Raw genomic sequence first — 17,633 nt, 5'->3', positions numbered from 1 at the left:
CAAGAAGGCGTGGAGCGCAGAGAGCACGATGGGCGGACCAGGTGGAGCGACTTGGCGAGCATTGGGCGTGACCGAGGATGGAGAGCGGCAGCACAGAACAGATGTGTATCTTCGAACAAATTTGAAGTTTCGAGGTGGAAGTCGTAAAATTTTCACTTGGAAAACTAGATTGGAACTTGGATTGGAATGAATTTCCTTGGAGAAATAAAAAATCATCAAAGCATGCCTCGCTCCCGCCCTATGCTCGCTGTAGAAAAAAGCTTGCTTTCCACCACCAGGTTCGCTAGTGTTCAGCAATCGCGATTCAATTCGCGAACAAGCAGCTCTTTTCGTGATGAAGATTCATCCCCGTGGCGGCAGCCACAAACCGAGTATTGTGGCTTACTATTGTTGATTATGTCTTGTCTTAATGATGTTGAACAAATAAATGTATGTATGAATTTATTAGAATTCAGAATCCCAGAGATTGACGAAAAATGCAAGAGAATGGATTTCAATCGCAACTGAAATTGAATCAAGATTTCAATTAACTTCAACGAAACTTTTATACGGTTATTTTGTAGATATGAATAATTGTGTTCCTAAAATTGAAGAACAAATTGATATTGATTGGATGACCTTGTGGGAAAATTTAAATCAAAGTTTTATTTCTTTGGGTTCTGCTTTGCAAACAATTTGATAGCTACAGGAGAAAAGCTAGCTGCTTACAATGTTCGAAGAACTGCACGTTCTTGTGATAGTTGTGGAGGTGGAGGGGTGTTGATGATGTGTACCATAGACTTGAAGTTTGTCCAAATGCCAAAACGTTGTGGCAGTGGTGTAGTCAGGTGATTCGGGCGCGAATGGGAGTGGAAGTAAATGATATGGAAGAGCTTCTTTCACGAAAGTTATGTTTGAGTTCACAAAAACAGAAGGCTGCATTGTGGTTGGCGGTTCGAGTGATTTCTTTCAATTTGGCGGGACCAGTACCCAATATATATTTTTAAGAAACAGTTGAGGGAACATAGGTGGAATAATCGGAAAATCTTTGTTGACCAGTTCGGACGCAATCTGATTTTTTTTTATCTGTATTAACGAGATTTTTGGCCCTAGGCTAGTTCATCTCGGGAATCTGAATATATGTTAACCAGAGTTAGGATATTTAGGATTTAAATGTATGAATATTTGTAATCCAAGTATGAACTGTATTTAAATTTATTATATCAATAAAAAACGGATCGTTGACTGAGCATGAGTAGATTACCTGAACAGATGCTGTGAATGCACCATGTCCAAGACCATACCGCACAGCACATTGTCATAGATTGTCATACATTTTTAAAGATCGATATTTAATAATAAAAATAAAAACATATTCATATCGCAATTAGTTCGTCTGGAAACAAAATCTTCAATAAGGACCAACACTTTTTGGCCGCATTCGATACAAGTTTTCTCACCGTGCGATGAAAATACTGACAGCGAAATCAGAATGGAAAACGTGGAAAACACGTGCTGTGGGCTGAACAGCTGTTGAAGTATAAAGCGTTGTTCAGTTGATTACCACGTGCTGTCCCAGTCAACCAGTGATCGTATAAGATGTTGCATAAGATGTTAAAGTGGAGGCGATATGTGTACATTTTACATGCGCCTAAATGGAGGCATGCACGCATATCGTCTCCACTTTATCATCTTATGCAACATATTATACGATTAGTGGTTGTCTGGGGTGCTAATTCACCACTGCTGAACACAAGTTCAGGAGTGATCAATATTGAGTCATGGGAAGATTATGTTTTACTTTGGGTTCTGCATCTCATCATTTCTAGGATGACGCAGATAGAAAGGCATGCGGCTGGCAAACGACAGGTCTCGAGTTCTAATCCGGATTTAGGTAATTTTATATGTAATTCTTATTTCATAATAGGTGTTCTCAACACGAGAGCAAATAATTACTCTCGTGAGAGTTCAACATTTTCGCATTTTATTTATTTTCAGTTATTTTGGCCAAAGCTTAATAACAACATTCTTGTACATTTGTTAAACGCTTTGAACAACAAAAAATTAAGTTGGTGCACAACATGACGCTTTATAACTTCTCCAAATTTGTGTGAACAAACCCCGAACATAGGTTGTACGTGAAAATAATTCAAATATTATTCAACATTATGCTGAATTAATTCGTCATAATGGTGCCTGTTAAATGAGTGATTATTAGTTGGACGTGCACCCTAGTATAGTTCCATGGAGAGAATGTGTAAATTTTCCATGGAAAACAATTATTGCATTGTTGTTCATCTCATTTTTAATTGAAAATCTTGAAACAATTTGTCAATGGGCAGCTCCAATATTGTTGTTAAGGACAGACTTGTTAGAATCCCAATATGGCCGCCACAATGGCCGACTTTGGCACCTACTCACGATTTCGAGGGCACAAATCTCTTCGTAAACAAAAGCAGCGCACCTGAGCTTCTTATTTTAAGCTTATTACAAGTGAGCAAGAACAGAATAATAAAATGCATTGTTGTTTGAAGCTTGCTTCTTGAGATTTGTGCGTCTGAAGTTCTGATGCACTGTAGAACCGGGATTTTAAGACGTTTGTCCTTAAACTAGTGAAATTACAACACGATTATTGTTATTTGAGCAAATACAACTTTCTTGTACCGACTTTTCGAACCCTCTAAGCAGAATACCCTTTTCGAATGAATGTAATCAGTTTCACCGCCCTATTTTGCTTATCCTTTGACAGATACGCGTATTTCGACTACCACTTGTAATATTCCTCAGTGTCAGTTATCCACTGGAGGAGTGGAACTTGTCTTATCTATATTTTACGAAGTCGGTTTTGACAAAGAAACATCAGAGCTATTCCAACGAAATATCAAACACGAAAAAATACGCTAGTGAGAACAAAATTGGAGAAACAGGAGATAGATGAATAGCAGTTTCAGGCACTTTGAGTTAACATTGTATTTTATAACTTTTAAAAGTTATTAGAGGTATTCACTAAACACTAACTGCGTAAGCCGTGACACAGAGAACAGACATCCAGGCTAGAACAAATTTCATTCGGAAAGTTGTGTAAGGATTTGAATCTTTACTTGAGTAAGGTTGCAAACCAATACACGATGTCAACACTAACGCCACCAAACACCATATTGCCACAATCAGTGGTGAATAGGAAGCAATCAGTGGAGTACTAGATTGAAAGTAGTGAGCTGGATTTTTGTATGGTGAGATGATCAGTTCTCCATTTCTGTATTGAGTATTGCAAGGATTTCGCGACGATCGTGCATATGTTCAATTTTTGAAAGCACAATGTTCACACATCCAACAACAAAGGAAACAGCGCGTAAACAAACCGATTAGTCGAAAAACCACCCCAAAGTACGCAGCCATTGCTCAAAAACTGTAGCGGCGACTTCAACCAATGTATGCTGAAACCGGTGTGCACATATTTTGGTGGGACAATTTTATTTGCCTGTGTGTCGTATTTGGCGCAAGATCGTCAATAATGAAATGGTACAAACAGCGTGGGTTATATGATTTCTTGACTAATTTGATGCTATTTGAGCAAAAGTTTGGGTAACTGTGTTTTTGTATTATTTATTTCTTGCAACTTCAACAACACAGTTACCCAAACTTTTACTCAAACAGCATTAAATTAGGCAAGAAACCGTATAGCCAACGCTTTTTGAACCATTTCATTACTGAAATGGAGAACTGATCATCTCACCATACAAAAATCCAGCTCACTACTTTCAATCTAGTACTTCACTGATTGCGTCCTATTGAAACATTTCAAGTGGTGAATTAAATTAGTATGGGAAATTAACCGATTGCAGCGCCACGCTAATGCCACTTGTGTTGCCGATTTCATATGGCCGTTAAATTCCTTACACAGTTTCGGAACTGGACTTGGATGTCTGTTCTCTGTGGCCGTGATTATTGAAATGTTTCATAAAATTGCGAATAAAATAATCAAAGATTGCCTTGGTGATTGCGACGTTTAATCAGTTTACGCTGTTTAGTGAATCCCCTAATTATGTTTTCTAGGCATCCTACCTTGGCACCTTACCTTGTTGACTACAAAGTAACTTTACTCCAACGCCGAGCGTATAGTAGAACACCATCTTCGTCGGTCTTGGGCGATGTTCCTGCAGTTTCCCCGAACGTGTAGGGATCGTAAATCTTTTTCAACTGCGTCCAGCCAGCGAGTTCGCGGCCGCCCACGAAGTCGCCTACCTCTACCGGGTTTTCTGCTGAATATTGCTTTCGCTATTCTTTCTTCCGACTTTCGCACTACGTGTCCAGCCCACTGAAGTCTGCCGTATTTTATACGTTTCACAATATTCGCATCTTCGTACACTTGGTACAACTCGTGATTCATGCGTCTGCGCCACACTCCATTTTCTGGTTCCCCACCGAGAATAAATTATCCGCAGCACTTTGCGCTCAAATACTCCAAAAACTTTACGGTCTACCCCCTTTAACGTCCACGCTTCGTGACCGTAGAGGGCTACCGGAAGAATCAGCGTCTTATACAGAGCGAATTTTGTTTGCGTTTGCAAGTTACGGGACCTAAGCTGGCTACGGAATCCGTTAAAGAACCTATTCGCAGCTGCAATACGCCTTTTCACTTCACGGGAAACGTCATTGTCACATGTCACAAGTGTTCCAAGATAAACAAATTCTTCAACAACTTCAAACACTTCCCCATCAATCACTACCTCAGCACTAACACCACTAGGCCTGCTTCTGTCTCTACCCGCTATCATGTACTTCGTCTTGGTAGAGTTAATCGTCTTTTTCTTCAGAGGAGCATAAGCTTCCTCCACTGCCCTACGATCAATGCCGATGAGATCAATATCGTCCGCAAAACCGAGGAGCATGTGCGACCGTGTGATGATAGAGCAGGTGATAGAGCCATTCTGCACACCTGACCTCCTAATCGTTTTCTAGGCATCAATGCCGTAATTAACGAGTTTTTTTTTCGTAATTAACGAGTTGAGTGCAGGTTAGATTGGATTATCAGGATTCATGTGAATTCTTTAAAAATAATGTTTATGACTGTTCTATGTAGGGTCTGATACCATTTGGGCAGGAAAACCTATTTTGGTTCTTGCTGCCATAACTCAGTCAATTTTGAACCGATTGATTTTTTTTTAATTTTTTTATTATAGAGGTTTTAAAGTTTTAAACCATCTGGTTCATTCGCCTCTAATCGATGGACTTGATTTTTGAGGCACGATCAGATAAGCACAGTATCTAGCCATGTTCAAAAATTCAAGTGAATCGGTTTGAAATTGACTGAGTTTAAGCAGCAAGTGTCCAAAATAGGTGCTCCTTCCCAAATGGTCCCAGACCCTACTTCTCCTGAAAGCACACGGCACAGAAAAATATACATAGCTAGCTTTTTATCCCACATACATTTTCGTCATTACACTATGCATCTTCAATAGCGTGGCTCAAAATACCACATGTCAAAAAGTTAGATGGGCCCCCTTCTCATTTCGTTCTATATGACGCCACGATGCTCTGGTCAAATTTTCAGCTAAATCCGTTAACATTAGGGCGGTGCTACTCTCATTTGAAGTTTGTATGGAAGTTTATATGGGAAAACATCGTTTTTAGCATTTTTCTCATGAACGGCACTATTTTTACTTAAAACACATAACCGATTATATAGAACTATAGTCTTACATGTGCCGAAAAACTTTGTCAAAGACCGCAAGGTCATCCGAAGCTTGTAAGAAAAGATATTACATTCAGACCATTTGGTGGTGCTTAACATTTAACATGTCAAAGAATAACAATAGCAATAAAATCTCATTGAATGGGCCCGTACTCTCTAGCCTACAGCTTTTTTCGCAAGTGTCTGATTACATTGCGGTCTTCGACAAAGTTTTTTGGCATATCCTAGGTTATATTTCTATAAGATCTATTACGTGTTTTAAGGAAAATCAGAACCCCTCACGAGAAAATTGCAAAAAACGATGTTTTCCCATATAAACTGCCATACAAACTTCAAACGAGTTTAGCACCGCCCTAATGTTAGCGGATCTAGCTGAAAATTGGACCAGAGCATCGTGGCGTCATATAGAACGAAATGAGAAGGGGGCCCATCGAACTTTTTGCCATGTGGTTTTGTCATACAAGCTTGAGCCACCCTAATCTTCAATATGTCCCGCGTTGGAGCTCTGATCATCTGGTTACTTTACAACACAGATAACAGACATCCAAGTCCAGTGTAAGTGTAAGGAATTTAACGGCCATATGAAATCGGCAACACAAGTGGCAATAGCGTGGCGCTGCAATCGGTTAGTTTCCCATACTAATTTAAGTAAAGATTCAAATCCTTACACAACTTTCCGAATGAAATTTGTTCTAGCCTGGATGTCTGTTCTCTGTGTTTACATTACGGATTAACCAGCGTGGTTACTTGAAATATTTCGACTTTATTGGGTTATGAAAACTTGCGTCGTCCCCCTGGCTTTTTACCAGACTCAATGAGCCATTTTACGAAGTGACAACAATGTTGATCAGACGCGCCAACTTGGTCAAATTATTGGGGGGGCAAAGCCTCCAAATATGGGCCCTAAGTTGGCGCCTATGATGGTGATGATGATATGATGATGATAAGAACCGACTATAGTTTCCTATCATTCGTTCAAATATTACGTAACTATAAATGGGAGTGTAGGCACGTCAAACTCGAACAAACTACGCCTACCTAACATGCATCGAGCGGGCCTTCCCAAACAACACAATGAGATTTCGCGGGCCATCCCCATCGGCAACACAAACCGATTTCCAAGCAGGATTCGAACAAACCCCAGGTCGCGTTGCCAGCCGACACTTATGGTAAGTTTCCAGTTCCCAAGTAGAGCGCTCAAGTAAAATTCCTCCTTTTTCCGTAAGTAATTTTGACATTTGTTTAACCGACAGCATTTTTACGAAACGATGCTGTAAGAAGGATGTGAAGAAAAGGGCAATGCATACGGCGGTTGCTAGATATTTAAATTGTTCGTTGTTCGTGTGGCGTTTCGTGGCCTTGTTGTTTACAATTTGGACTTTGTTCGTTTCCTCAGGAAGTGTGATTGAAATTTAAATTTAATTTTTGCGCGCGTATGGGGAAAAGCCAGATAGTGAGATTTCAACGCCACGGTGTCAAAATCTCGAATATTATCGAACTTTCATGTACCTCGGATTTTTCTTCGGAAATTGTTAGTATTTTAAAATAGTCAAAAACTTAGAAAAATCAAAATTTCCCCGATGGAATATTTTAAAACTTTCCAATTATAAAGTATAGCCAAAATGCTGACTTTCTGTGAAGAAAGATCCGAGGTACATGGAAGTTCGATAATAATCGAAATTTTGACACCGTGCAACGGAGTTCCAAGGGAAATGCTAATGAAAGACGCTGGGATTCTGAGGGAACTTTTCATGGGTGTGTGAAGAATTAGCCTAAGTTAAAATTCACAAATAAAAAAAAAATTTAAAAAAAAAACTTTTTCTTTTTTTATTTGTGAATTTCAACTTAATGCTAATTCTTCACACTCAAAAAAAACTTTTAATGGTATTACAGCAAGAACTATGGTTGGATACTAATTATAAATTCTATATTGGAGTTCGGACTACGGTGGGAGGAATTCGTCTGGGACTCTGACGGTTACCTTGTGGAGTTTTAGATGAAATACGAGGTAGGACAAAGCTTCACGGGGAATTTAATGAAGATCCACGAAAGATTCTTTGTGATGAATCTTTTGGCATTCCGTGTGAAGGTTTTTCTTTGGGGTTTCACAGAAAGTCCTCTTGAAATTCTTCCAGATGTTCCACCGAAAAATCCACCAGAAGTTCGCAGGGGATTCTTATAAAATGTCTCTGAGATTTTCATTAGAAGCTCTACAAAAAATCCCTCCGTGAGTTCCTTCTAATTCAGGATTTATTTATTTTGTTTTTTTTTTTTTTATTTTGGGATCTTCTAGGAGTTCCTTCAGGGTTTTCTCCAGAGGTGTTTTCTAAGATTCTACCAGGAGTTTTTTCGAACTATTCTACAATAATTTTATCCGGGATTTCATAAGTATTTTTTATCCGGGGTTCACTCAGATATTTATTCGGAGATTGCCGCAGGAATTCCTTCCGGGATCATTTCAGGAGTTCCTTCCAGGATTTCTATAGGAATTCATTCTTAGACTCGTCCTGGAGTTCTTTCAGTGATTCTTCCAGGATTTCTACAAGTTTTTGAGATTCATCTAGATTTTCTCTGGACGTTTCTCATGTGAATCCTCAAAGAATTTCTTTTGTAATTCCTCTAGCTTCTTCCGGGATTCCTCCAGAAACTCCTTCTAGGTTTCCTCTAGGAGTAAATTTATGGGTTTCTCTCATAGTTTCTTCTGGTATTTCTCCAGGATTTTCTTCTAAGATTACACCAGGGGTGGCATCAGGGACCTCTCCAGAAATTTTACCCGGGGTATCTTCCGGGAATTTTTCAAAAGTTCTTTCCGGAATTTCTTCAGAACTTCCAGACTCCTGGAAAATAAGTCAAGGTTCTTCCAGGAGTTCCTTTTAAGATTTGTCCAATAATTTATCCAGGATATCCTTCCGGGATTCCTCCAAGAACTTCTACTGGGATTCCTTGCAGATCACATATTCTGGAATTCATTCTGGAAGTTTCTTAAATTTTGCTCATGGAAATACTCCAGAAGTTTTTTTTTTATTCTTTATGGAAGTACTCCAAGACTTGCTCTTGAGTTTCTTATAAAATTCCTCCAACAGCTTCTTAAGGAATATCTCCAGCAGTTTTGCAGGGAATATCTACACGAGCGATTTCAGAGATTCTTTCAATAGTTTCTTCCCAGATAAAAATCTGAAGACATTCCAAAAGGTTCTGGAGAAATCATAAAAAAAAACTCGTGAAAGAATCCCTGAAAGAACTTCTAGAATAATTTCATAGGAATCTTCTGGAGGAATCTCGGAAGTAATTTCTAGAGAATTCCATGAAGGAATCTCTGAATGAATCCCGTATGGAGTTACAGGAGTAATCCTAGAGAGAACTCCTGGAAGTTCTGAACAAATCCTAAACAAATTGCTGGTATAATATCTGAGGAAACTCCCTTAGGTATCCCTGAAAGAACTCCTGGAGCAATCTTGAATTAATTTCGAGACAGATCTAGGATGGAATTTCTGGAGGAATCCCAAGCAGAAACTCTGAGGGAATCCCAGAGCAATTCTCGTAGAGATCTCGGAACAAATTCCTGGAATTCAGAAAGATTTCATAAAAAAATGGTTTTTGTACCGCGGTAACCGGACGGTGTTCGTGATCCGGTGTCCCTACATTGGGGAATAAAACGCGCACGATTAACTGGTTAAAACTACTTTATTTCGCGACACTTTAAAACGGGTACAACATATTTATCGCGAGACGTAAACAAAACTAAACTACTATGGACAACAATACACAGACACAGAGCACAAACGACAACCAAATTAAAATACATTGATGCGCTTCCATTGCATCGCGCACGACAGTAGTGCTCTGTCTTGTGCGAGCTCAGCGGCGCGGTACACCGCAATCGGGTTGTCCACAACAATGGTAAATGACTAATTTTTTACCAGGAATAGTGTATTACGTAAAGCTAATACTATACAAATTTCATCAAAATCGGTTGAATGTTGGTGGAGATATCGTTGAAACAAGAATTTTGCCATTTGAGAAGTTCGAGCAAACGAACGTTTTAAAAAATATCACTTCTTCACCGTTATAGCTCTAGATTCAAAAATACTGAACCGATTTCAATCAAAACTGTTCTGTATGTAAAGTATCCATGTAGAAATATTGTGTAAAAAATTCATTCAATTTAATCTAGCCGTAATAAAGTTATAGCCGTCGTATATGTGGCACAAAGTCACAATAAGCAAAAATGTTTTTTTTTGTATCGTGACATTCACACAGTTATAACTTGAAAAATTTTCAAGCAATTCCCAACTAACATTTTTGCTGTGTAAGAGTTTAAAAGAGCTTCCTTCCAAAAACGTTTGTTCCATACCCAACTAACAATCACTCATTTAACAGGCACCATTATGACGAATTTATTCAGCATAATGTTGAATAACATTTGAATTATTTTCACGTACAACCTATGTTCGGGTTTTGTTCACACAAATTTGGAGAAGTTATAAGGCATCATGTTGTGCACCAACTTATTTTGTTGTTGTTCAAAGCGTTTTACAAATGTACAGGAAAGTTGTTATTCAGCTTTGGCAAAAATGATAGAAAATAAATAAAATGCAAAAAATTTGAACTCTCACGAGAGTAATTATTTGCTCTCATGTTGAGAACACCTATTATGAAATAAGAATTACATATAAAATTACCTAAATCCGGATTAGAACTCGAGACCTGTCGATTGCCAGCCGCATGCCTTCCTATCTGCGCCATCCTAGAGATGGTGAGATTCAGCACCCAAAGCAAAACATAATCTTCCCATGACTCAATAATGATCACTCCTGAACTTGTGTTCAGCAGTGGTGAATTAGCACAGCACGTGGTAATCAACTGAACAACGCCTTATACTCAACAGCTGTTCAGCCCAAAACACGTGTTTTCCATTCTGATTCCGCTGTCAGTATTTTTATCGCACGGTGAGAAAACTTGTATCGAATGCGGCCAAAAAGTGTTGGTCCTTATTGAAGATATTGTTTCCAGGCGTACTAATTGCGATATGAATATGTTTTTATTTTTATTATTAAATATCGATCTTTAAAAATGTATGACAATATGTGGTGCGGTATGCTCTTGGACATGGTGCATTCACAGCATCTGTTCAGGTAATTTACTCATGCTCAGTCGAAAATCCGTTAAGCATTTTTTTATTTATGCTTTTGTCATGGAATCTTGACGTTGTGTTCAATAAACAGTAAATAAGGATGTTTAGGGATACTTGAAATGTGTCGACTTCTGAATGCTGTTTGGTTGTCTAGGTGACTGTGGGAACAATATTCAGTAAACAGACAGCACTGAAATGTCAAATGCATCGATCCAAGCGTCTCGTACTATCGAACTGCTTCGGAAGATAAAACATATAATAATCAAGGTACAAGATATCTTGTTAAAGACTAATAATAATAAATAAATGCCTCATTTTTAAGTTCATTTCGTCTCTTGACACTCAATGTTAAACAACATATATAATTCTATTCTGTTTTATTTTATGTGATTCGTTTAAAATAATGGTTTTTTAATAACTTGGTTGTCTAAACAGTTTTAGCCATGATTTATCCCATAATCCGAACAAAGTTCCGAGTCAAACTATGACGGGCTGAAGGCGTTTATTTGACAAGTGAAAGGCACATTGTCCAGGAGCATATGCTTATCGATACATCAGCACAGAGAACAGACATCCAGGCTAGAACAAATTTCATTCAGAAAGTTGTGTAAGGATTTGAATCTTTACTTGAGTAAGGTTGCAAATCAATACACGATGACAACACTAACGCCACCAAACACCATATTGCCACAGTCAGTGGTGAATTGAAACATTTCAAGTGGTGAATTAAATTAGTATGGGAAGTTAACCGATTGCAGCGCCACGCTATTGCCACTTGTGTTGCCGATTTCAAATGGCCGTTAAATTCCTTACACAGTTTCGGAACTGAACTTGGATGTCTGTTCTCTGTGACATCAGCTTAATAAGATGCAGACAAATGTTTTGTTAAACTCTTTTGTTAAGGAAATTGATTCGAATAAATTTCTTGTTAAACTTTTGAAAAGTGCTTTAATTTATCATTGTTGATACCCATGAGGAAAGTCGAACATTGACTACATTCTCAATTGATAAATCACTTAAACAGTAATGTGCAGAGCATAATTTTAGTTCAGCTATCATTACCATTATTAAGCAACAATTCAGCAAGCTTGCTTGTTTGTGACTTGCAATTATAAAGGTTTTACGGTTTCAAATGCTAATAAAAATCGGAACAGTCATGATAGTTGTACAAACAAAATAGTACACACGGAATAAAATGGTTAAGATGTACCTAAAATATGCATTGAAGCGATTTGAGTTTTGAATACTAGAAAAACGTATTGAACAGATTTTAAGATTTTTTTACCAGTTTATTGATACTCTGTTAAGAACTTCGAGTCAAATTTTCAGACGTCTTGACGAGTTACATCAAAATTATAGCTTTTACATTTTTTAAAACGGATGAAAAATTAGCTAAAATCTTATTTTATGATATTAACAATATCTGCGCCAATACCAAACTGAATTTGTTGTCATTGTTATGGTATTAGCTACACATTATATATTATTCCTGATCAAAAAAATATTTGATTTTGTGAACGCAATCAAAAGCTATACATTATTTTCTGTGTCCAAATTTCATCGAATACAGTCTTTACTTCTCATGGTTCTAGTGCACCATAGAACATTTTATTCAACAAACGAAATGAAATGATTATGATGCAATAGTTTTTAGAATCATTGTCTCCTCATCAGCTAAACTCGAATGCGCTATTTACTTTTTTCAATAGTCGAACTATTTATAAACAATTCAGTTTTAGGGTGTCTTTATAAATTTTTAAACTACGTAACGGCAAATTATTCAACCTCAAGAAATTCAATCTCGTGTTCAGATGCAGCCATGCTGAGGGACGACGGAGTACACATTATAGAGCGACACGGCTAAATACTAATGCACACTGTGAACGCGCAGGCGCGAAAGAAGAAACACAAAGAAAGAGAAATGTCCCTTTTATTCACGGAATAATATATTATGTACATATACATCATGTATACATCATCAACAACATGACTGACAGCATCGCATGACAGTACCATCTGTTGGCAAATCTTTCTGGCTGTGAATTACTTATCAACTGCGAACGCCTAAGTAATTTTGATTGCAAAAGTTTTACGTGAGCATTACTTGTCCTATCCTTTTACACAGTACTTATCAAGTGGAAACTAGCCATTAACACCTAACACACTCGCAAAAGATGTGCAGTAGGCCTACCTTGCCCCTTGCGGATCCCTTGGGAGGAAGGGAATCTAGCGTTGTGTTAAAGCGTATACACTTCATACAAAATTTCAAAAATTCCCATATAAATGTTGTTACGAGGGGGAGGGAGGGAGAGGGAGGGGGTATAAAATCGTCAAATTTAGTAATATTTGAATGAACCATATGGGTAAATCCGCATCGATATATTAAATATATATATATTAAATATATAAAATATATATTTATATATTAAATATATAAATTATATTTATATATTAAATATATAAATTATATATATATATATATATATATATATATTAAATATATAAATTTTATAATCCACAAGTATATTTGGCTAGTAGAATAACTAGCCACAGAAGTCCAATGTCGCGACTATTCGTGTGACTAACATCTAGTTTGCCACGCCCTTACAGCGTCAGTAGCGGTACTAGAAGTGTCAAATAAATTTTATTTACCAAAACAAAAGATCCTCTATCAGCTGGATAGTTAAAAACAATCAATTATTACAATTAAAGTTATAAATTTAATTAAATAGGAAAAGTGACTACAGCGCCATTGGAGTTCTAGTGTAATTCTGGAGCTCGATTTGAATAGGTCGTATGTGCTTTTGTCGATATAAAATTCGATCAGTTTATTTTAGTCATTGTAGCAATATGGCAGATATTTTGCAAACTTTCAATGATGGAACAGAAAGCCTATTTTGTGAGGATTCTGCTGTATGTATCAACTTTGCTCAATTTAAATGGTTTTCGCTATAATAAGCGAATCCAACTGACCGAATTTTTAATCGACAAAAGCACATACGACCTATTCAAATCGAGATCCAGAATTCTATTATTACACTGAACCAAGAAATATCATTGAATTTATCAAAAACATCACATAGCTTCACTGTAATTGAATTCACATTCATTTTATGTGTATCCATTGAAACTCATATGCAAAGTACATAAATCTCATTATAATACCCTATGACATTCGTGTGCCACTACCATGCATTATATATGGAGTAAAGTCATATGTGTTGCCAGACAAAAATTATGTGATTTTCACATGTGAAAATTTGGTGGCTTTGTAGCGTGCAATCAAGATGGCGACTCTTACTCATATACTGTTGGAAAATTTAGAATTCTCGGAGGAATCATTGGATGTTTTTCGAGGTATGTTGGGCTAAATAGTATACGAAACCATATAAAACTAATTTCTTTTCGTTTTTAGAGTGTGGAATCCAGTTTTACGAATTGGTGACGTATTCGGCGGACGATTTTGAGTCCAGTTTGTGTCAGTGCGACGTAAATTGGAATTGTCCGAAGATTTTTGTGTAAGCGAATGCATGGCGAAAACGTAACGTAAGTTGATATTTAAATACTAATAAATGGAATCGACAACTGTAAATCTGTTATTTTTCTATTCGCAGAAGTCAACCATTCTTCAGGCTCTGAGGTCTGATTTACTCGCGGATAAAGAAAACCAACATCCAAATCATCAAGTAACGACGGACAGCCAGCAACTTGAAGACGACGGAATAAGGCAGGAGTAAACCGACCATTTGGAGCAGCCGCCGGTAGAATGCGAGATGGAATTGGTAGTCCAGCAAAGCAAGCGAAAGTCGAGGACGTGACGATTGAACTGACTGTTCCGGGATCGGTACAAGCTGAGTTCGAACCGAAGGTCGGAGCCGCACCGATCGATATCGCCAATACGGACAACTTCTAGTCGAGACCGAGACGCCAGCGAAATAAGATGGAACCTCAGCAGCCGGACCGCAAGCATCGTTCTATAAACAACAAGTATCACATTCCGAAGAGGAAGAAGTGGACAATGTCATTTTTTTTACATCAAACCTGCTGCTATAAACGTTAACAGATCTTACATAATAAATGATTATACCCTTTTCCTGACAATTTTCCTGAAATCTAAATCAACATGTGAGAAGGGTGAAGCAGCATTTGCTAAGCTTTTCCGTTGCGCGAAAGAGCCGTGATAGGCGTCAGCTTGCAAATGTTGCTTCGCCTTTTTCATTTGTTGGTATAGATATTATTTTTCTAAATTCACCTAACATGTATCATAGTATCATATAAATTTTATCCCAATTTCATATAAGATTTAATATATTTTCATATAAAAAGTATTGTAATGCAGTTTATAATGTATAAACAATTTTAATAAGTCTCATTAAAATTTCACATAAAATTCATCGACAGAAGCTAATAATTAATATAGACATTTCACATGAAGTGTAAGAAAAAACCCAATGAATCTAAGCAAAATTACCTATCAAAAAATTATCTGTTTTTCATATGAATGTCATATGGAAAACTACATGGAAAAAAATTATATGTGTTTTCAGATAAATTTTGTGTGAAAACTTGGTTCAGTGTTTGGTTCTTCCCAGAAAACCTGAAAATGTGTAGTTTTCAACAAAAATAGTTAATTTTGAGTGTTCGTGCAATCAAAGCTCCCATCAAGCATAGAGTCCCTATAATTAGAGTCTGGCGGACTGTCACTTTCGACCGGAGCCAATCGAGCATGACGTCATAGTGTCCTCACCGATAAATGCTACACCGTGACGTCATGCTCGATTGGCTCCGATCGAAAGTGACAGTCCGCCAGACTCTAACTAGACTGACTCTAATCAAGCAGGAGAGCTTCAACACGCTAGAAGTAATACGCAAAAGTAATTTACCCGCTCATTTTATATCCAACAAAATCAAACGCATTATTTTATTAAATTGGCATGCCAGGCAATAAATTGTAATAAAAATGAAGTGCCATAATGCTTGTATTTTTTTGTTTTATTAATTTTTATTTATAAAATAGTATAGGTTACCACGCGGCGAGAATTTTATTCAAGACCTTCCACTGAAGTTTATCACTGAACCAAGTTTTCACACAAAATTTATCTGAAAACACATATAATTTTTTTCCATGTAGTTTTCCATATGACATTCATATGAAAAACAGATAATTTTTTGATAGGTAATTTTGCTTAGATTCATTGGGTTTTTTCTTACACTTCATGTGAAATGTCTATATTAATTATTAGCTTCTGTCGATGAATTTTATGTGAAATTTTAATGAGACTTATTAAAATTGTTTATACATTATAAACTGCATTACAATACTTTTTATATGAAAATATATTAAATCTTATATGAAATTGGGATAAAATTTATATGATACTATGATACATGTTAGGTGAATTTAGAAAAATAATATCTATACCAACAAATGAAAAAGGCGAAGCAACATTTGCAAGCTGACGCCTATCACGGCTCTTTCGCGCAACGGAAAAGCTTAGCAAATGCTGCTTCACCCTTCTCACATGTTGATTTAGATTTCAGGAAAATTGTCAGGAAAAGGGTATAATCATTTATTATGTAAGATCTGTTAACGTTTATAGCAGCAGGTTTGATGTAAAAAAAATGACATTGTCCACTTCTTCCTCTTCGGAATGTGATACTTGTTGTTTATAGAACGATGCTTGCGGTCCGGCTGCTGAGGTTCCATCTTATTTCGCTGGCGTCTCGGTCTCGACTAGAAGTTGTCCGTATTGGCGATATCGATCGGTGCGGCTCCGACCTTCGGTTCGAACTCAGCTTGTACCGATCCCGGAACAGTCAGTTCAATCGTCACGTCCTCGACTTTCGCTTGCTTTGCTGGACTACCAATTCCATCTCGCATTCTACCGGCGGCTGCTCCAAATGGTCGGTTTACTCCTGCCTTATTCCGTCGTCTTCAAGTTGCTGGCTGTCCGTCGTTACTTGATGATTTGGATGTTGGTTTTCTTTATCCGCGAGTAAATCAGACCTCAGAGCCTGAAGAATGGTTGACTTCTGCGAATAGAAAAATAACAGATTTACAGTTGTCGATTCCATTTATTAGTATTTAAATATCAACTTACGTTACGTTTTCGCCATGCATTCGCTTACACAAAAATCTTCGGACAATTCCAATTTACGTCGCACTGACACAAACTGGACTCAAAATCGTCCGCCGAATACGTCACCAATTCGTAAAACTGGATTCCACACTCTAAAAACGAAAAGAAATTAGTTTTATATGGTTTCGTATACTATTTAGCCCAACATACCTCGAAAAACATCCAATGATTCCTCCGAGAATTCTAAATTTTCCAACAGTATATGAGTAAGAGTCGCCATCTTGATTGCACGCTACAAAGCCACCAAATTTTCACATGTGAAAATCACATATGTCATAGGGTATTATAATGAGATTTATGTACTTTGCATATGAGTTTCAATGGATACACATAAAATGAATGTGAATTCAATTACAGTGAAGCTATGTGATGTTTTTGATAAATTCAATGATATTTCTTGGTTCAGTGTATATTTTTATCACCGCTGACAAATCCTTCTGCTGTAGAAATTTTTCAGCGTGAACGAGTGTACAAGCTTTTGGCGGTGTAATGGAATGAGCGGCACACGGTGTAAAGCTAAATTTTATTAGTTTTATTTACAAACAGTGCCCATCAATCAAAAACGTGGTTAATCAATTAAAAATAATTTTTATTTATTGAATTTATTGAATTAAAATGCTCCGTTTGTTTAGGATGTGATAGAAAGTGGTCAATGTAAAGCGATAAAGCAGAATGTGCATCCTGA

This window comes from Aedes albopictus, chromosome 3, assembly GCF_035046485.1.
Source record: "Aedes albopictus strain Foshan chromosome 3, AalbF5, whole genome shotgun sequence".
In the NCBI taxonomy this organism is placed as follows: Eukaryota; Metazoa; Arthropoda; class Insecta; order Diptera; family Culicidae; genus Aedes; species Aedes albopictus.
This window is presented reverse-complemented; position numbering follows the sequence as displayed.